The sequence below is a fragment of the Lynx rufus genome, unplaced genomic scaffold (assembly GCF_022079265.1).
Source record: "Lynx rufus isolate CCGP_SWC_20201006 ecotype Redwood Valley unplaced genomic scaffold, mLynRuf1.p SCAF_24, whole genome shotgun sequence".
Classification (NCBI taxonomy): domain Eukaryota; kingdom Metazoa; phylum Chordata; class Mammalia; order Carnivora; family Felidae; genus Lynx; species Lynx rufus.
The window spans coordinates 15,407,201-15,412,478 of NW_025814839.1; the positions used below are offsets into that span (position 1 = coordinate 15,407,201).

The window sequence follows — 5,278 nt, forward strand, 5'->3', positions numbered from 1 at the left end:
GGGATGAGCACTGGGTGTTGTATGGAAACCAATTTGTCAATAAATTTCATATATATATTAAAAAAAAGTTCAAAAATAAATAAATAAATAAATAAACAATGATTTTATTAGAAAAAAAAATGTGGTTAACTGCACAAAATACACTAACAACTTTCAGAGCTCATAGTTTCATAGTTTCATTTGTTTGCACTTCTCTCTCTCTCTCTCTCTATATATATATATATGTACATATATATATTCTTATAGAAAGATATATATATTCTTATAGAAAGAAATATATATATATTCTTATAGAAAAAAATACATACACTTGATATATAAAATACAGAAAAAGGGGGGTGCCTGGGTGGCTCACTTTGTTGAGTGTCTGACTTTGGCTGAGGTCATGATCTCAAGGCTTGGCTCTTGAGTTTGAGACCCACATCCCGCTCTAACCTGACAGGTCAGAGCCTGGAGCCTGCTTCAGACTCTGTCTCCCTCTATCTTTGCCCCTCTCGTGCTCACGCTCTGTCTCTCCCTCTGTCATAAAGTAAAATTAAAATTTGTTTTAAAAGTACAGAAAAAAGAAAATTGTAGAATATTATGAAATATTGATGCAAATGTTCTAAATAAGATATCAATAGTGAGAATCCATTATCAGACTAAAATAGTCATATAGAGTGACTATATGTGATTTATTGCAAATATAGAGTGGGATTCCGTATTAATAAATCTTCTAAGATAAGGCATCATATTAGTAAATAAACAGATGAAAATCCCATGATCTCAGTAGACCTTGAAAGATTCTTTGAAAAATTGAAAGCAAAGTCCTAATAAAAACCACATAAAGTGGAAACAGATAGAAGCATTTATATTGTGATAGCACATTCCCTCCTACACATATAGAGCTCACTCCCACAACCAGGTAATTAAATAATGGGGTGGTGGAGGGGAGGACATTTCTACAAGGTGAGCAGGCTAATGTGACCTAAACACCATTATTATTCAACATCCTTCTGCAAGTAAGTATTAACAAAGTGAATAACAAATAGCAAGTGAATAACAAAAATCACTGGTTGGATCTCAGCACTGATGGGAATGGACAGGGACTCATTTCAAAAGACCCACATGTACGAATCAGCCATAGATACTCTGGATTTTGTGACCCTGTTTCTGCCCTAACGTGACATGGTCACTGTCCTCAGGGTGGCCTGTTTCTGGTGCCCAGGAATTTGCGCTCAGTTTGAGAAAATCAGAAAATATCTTGCTCCCCAGGACAGGCTTCAAGGAGAAATTTAAGAGAATGTGGAAAGAGTTGTAGACAAATTCTTTGAGGCGGGTGACAGACCTCAGTTGATATCAAACAAAGAAACAGCTGATGGGGCCAAAATGTCAGGGCTACACAGGAAGTCCCATTTCTGTGGGGACAGCAGGTTTTTGTCTCACTTCCCCATGAGCCTGGAACATTGTGTAATCACTGACAGTTACGTGAATGGTCTGGCAGTAATAATCTGCCTCGTCACAGCCTGGAGCCCAGTGATGGTCAAGGAGCCTGTGCTGCCAGACTTGGAGCCAGAACATCGATCTGGGACCCCCGAGGGTCGATTGCTATTGCCATAGATGAGGAGTTTAGGGGCCTCTCCTGGGAGCTGTTGGTACCAGTTCACACCATAAATACTGATGCTGTTGGTGCTTCCACTGCAAGAGATGGTGACCGTCTGGCCCAGGGCCCCAGACACTGATGGCGGCTGAGTCATCATAGACTGGGCCCAGGACCCTGGAAAGAGGAGAGACAAAGAGAGGGTGAAGCTGGGGTCTGGAGACAAGAGGAGAAATTAAGGCACAAGTGTCCTCCCAGGAACGCTTCCCCTGTCCCCACATCTAGTCACCTGTGCAGTGAGCAAGGAGGGTGAGGAGGAGAGGGGACCAGGCCATGGTGGAGGTCATCACCGATCCAGCCTTCTGTGGCCCCACAGCTGAACAGAGCCTCCCCTAATCTGTTCCTTCCCCTTTTCATCCTCTGACAGAGGGAGGGCCCATCTATGCAAATGAGATCCCCAGCTCATAGACACTTCACCGCCTTGGGTCAGGTCCCTCTGTGTAAGGATGTTAGGGTGGTGGGTAGGGGAAGGGCTCTGATAGGCTAGGGGGTTGGGCAGGCAGAGGGCACAGGCAGCGTCAGGTGGCAACTCCCAGCTCTGATCATCCCTGACTCCTCAGAAAAAGGCGACATGCGCCTCCTGATGTCCAGGCCTGGACACAGCATATGTGACATGGCGACCAGAGCCCATCAGAGAGGGTTCCTGCCTCCTCACTGCTCTGCCTACTGTCCCCTTGCTTCTGGCCAGGCCGGATGTCCCCTATGTGACCTCCCATCACCTCAGGGTGCACTTTGCTCTACTCAGGCTCCACGTAGTGAGTCCGTCCACGGTTCCCTTGGCTGTTGATGGGGCAGGACTGAGGTGGTGACTCTGGCACAACCACACAGATGAGGATCAGGGCCAGAGCAGCGACAGGTCCACATTGATGCATGGCCAGTTCTATGCAGGAGGCTGATTTCTTCCCTGTTCCCTGGTTCCTCTCTGGGCTCAGAGTTCTCTTTCCCAGAAGCTCCCTCAGCACTGAGGAGACAGGGAGTCCTTTTCTCCAGGTTGTGGGTAGACACCCTCGTGTGCCTTCCTAGGGGGGTTACACACTGACCATCTTCGTCACCTGTCACTATTTCCACCTCCGTGAAACAACAGTTCTCCACACACGGTGCTTAGTGCTTCCCTCCTACTATCTGTCCCCCCAGCACACAGACCCAAGACTGCAGGAGCCCGAGTGTGGCCCTGACCTCAGAGCACGAAGGGCAAACCTGCAGGAAGCTCCAGGAGGGAAGGAGTGACAGCTGCGGGTGTTCTGACGGGGACCTCGTTGCAGACTTTATGTGTCTGTCACCACTTGGACAACTGCTACCTCAAAATGAATGTGGGTGATTTTACACAGAATTCAGCCCCGTAAGAATGATTTAAACCGACTGACATTGTCATTGTGAAGATGTAGGCACAATCACCAGTGTATTTTCACAGATTCGTGCTTATTGCTGAGACAATATGGACTGAAATAGTAGTTGAAAAAATAGATGGCAAAATGATGGAAAGTAAGTGTCGTCTAGTTCTCGGTTGAATAGGGGTGTTTCTAAATTATTTGATGTATCGTCATCATCACCATCACCATCATCATCATCATCATCATCAACATGCATTTTATATAGTTGGTCTTGTCCTGCAAGTAGGAGGAGGGCCCAACATGGTGTCCAGGGGAACACCATGAGGAGCTTGTTTGTCTGAACTACAGAGCTGTCTCCATGATGGAATGACTAAACACAACTTCCAAGATGGACTGAGGAGGGGTCAGACTCATCTCTGAGGTGTGCACAGGTCTGGATTCTCTTCTTTGTGTCCAGTATGTTCAGCATAAATCGTCCATTCATCCACCCATGACTAGAGGAATGAATTTCTATTCCCCAAGGCCAACTTGACCCAGAAGTTTCTGTCAAAGATCCCACATGTGAATCTAGGTGAGGTGGAGATAAGGGACGCTGTGTCCCTGAGGTCACAGGCCCTGCGGCCCTCCCTTGGAACAGATTTTCCAAAAGAGGTCCATTCTGGCTGAGGGGTTACCGGAATGTCTGGGGGAGTGATGACACTGGTGAATGTTTGCTGGGCAGCAGGTTCATTTGAAACACAGTTTTCATTCCTGTTCATCTTCTCCAGACCCCATGGGGACGTGCGGTTGTGTTCTGATACGTCCTCATCCATCAGCGTCTTCCTAGGACGTCCTGGGCTGTGTCACTTTACAGGCATAGCATGTGTGTTTGTCCTTCTTTTGTTCAAGGAGAGATCTTTCCATAGAAGGGTCCCCACTGTAGGTCTCCAGGTAAGTTTATCAATGAAATGAGGCTCAGACACAAGGTCTGTAGACCAACTAGATTTTGTCCAATTTTCCTCATTATCTGAGACACTGTGCGTAAGCATAGCTGCTCCCACTGCTACCTTCTATTACACAGTAAGAGTCAGCCTCGTCCTCAGCCTGGAGCCCAGAGATGGGCAGAAGCCCTGCATTGGCCGAGGCATCTTTGGATCCAGAGAAGCGGCTGGGGACTCCAGAGCCCTGGTGCTTATTTAAATGTGAGTAGAACCTACGCAGATAGGGAGGGAGGGCTCCCCAGTTTCTGCTGGTACCAGTATATGTGGTAGCTGCCAACACTGAAGCCACTGCTCAGGGTGAGAGCAGGTGAGTCTGGCAGGTGTTTCAGGAAATGCAGACAGGAACGGTGGCTGGGTCACCACAGGCTGGGACAAGGAATCTGCAAACACAGATGCATCAGAATGAAGAGAACAGACAAGTAACTGTTGCTTAGGGACCTGAGCCAGAGGGATTTGACTCAGGCTGGAGGCCCGCCCACCTTGGGGGACTGGGTCCTGTCCCTACCTGTGCAGTGACAAAGGAACACAAGGAGGACAGGGGTCCAGACCATGGTGACACAGCCCCTCCTTAGACCACATTGCTGGGGCTGGACTGCCCCGGCTCTCTCTTATCCCGTGTCCACAGGCCTCACGGAGGAGGGGCTGCTCATGCAAAGAGACCCCCAGACCTGGTCTCACAGCACCCCCTGCTGCTCTCTGGGCAAACGACTCATTTTTTCCCATTACTTCCAAAGCTCTCCTTCACCTGCTTCCCCCGTGCCTGTTTCCACCACGTGAGAAAAACCCTCCAGGGAGGATGGAGGTGCAGTCCTGGCGCACTTGCCCTGATCGGGGTTCTTCCTTGTGTGGGGCTGTAGCGGGAGGGACAGGTGCAGTCCTGACCGGACAGCCTACGATTCCCTGTGCAGCTGAGACACAGGGAACAGAGAGCAGAGGAACAAGAGAGCAGGGAACACAGGGAACACAGGGAACAAGACACAGGGAACAGAGAGCAGAGGGGATCTGCCCCCGCAGGGGGCGCAGACGAGGCGGGCTGACTCTGGGTGATGAGTGTGAACAGGAACTTGCTGAGCGGTCACAAACCTTCACAGAGTAGGACACACAGATTGTGAAAATCTGGGCCCTTCCAGAGCCAGGCAGATAGGACACAGTAAACTCTGCGGAGGCTGCGACAGATGTGGGGACAGTGCAGGGCAGCGAGTCCAGCGGGACCACTGCGAAGCCATCCTGCGATTTCCTCTCCATGTGCTGGGAGATTTTTAATCATGGCTGCACCTCTGGTCAGTACTGCTCATGAGAGATTTAGCTCCAACTTTAGGACAGAATTT

The 5,278-nt window shown here is 48.8% G+C and overlaps 1 pseudogene; it reads right to left on the bottom strand.

The window, feature by feature from the left end:
• Positions 1–1,377: 1,377 nt before the first annotated feature.
• LOC124518478 (immunoglobulin lambda variable 1-40-like) lies at positions 1,378–1,926 on the bottom strand (annotated as a pseudogene).
• Between the last annotated feature and the right edge of the window lie 3,352 nt (positions 1,927–5,278).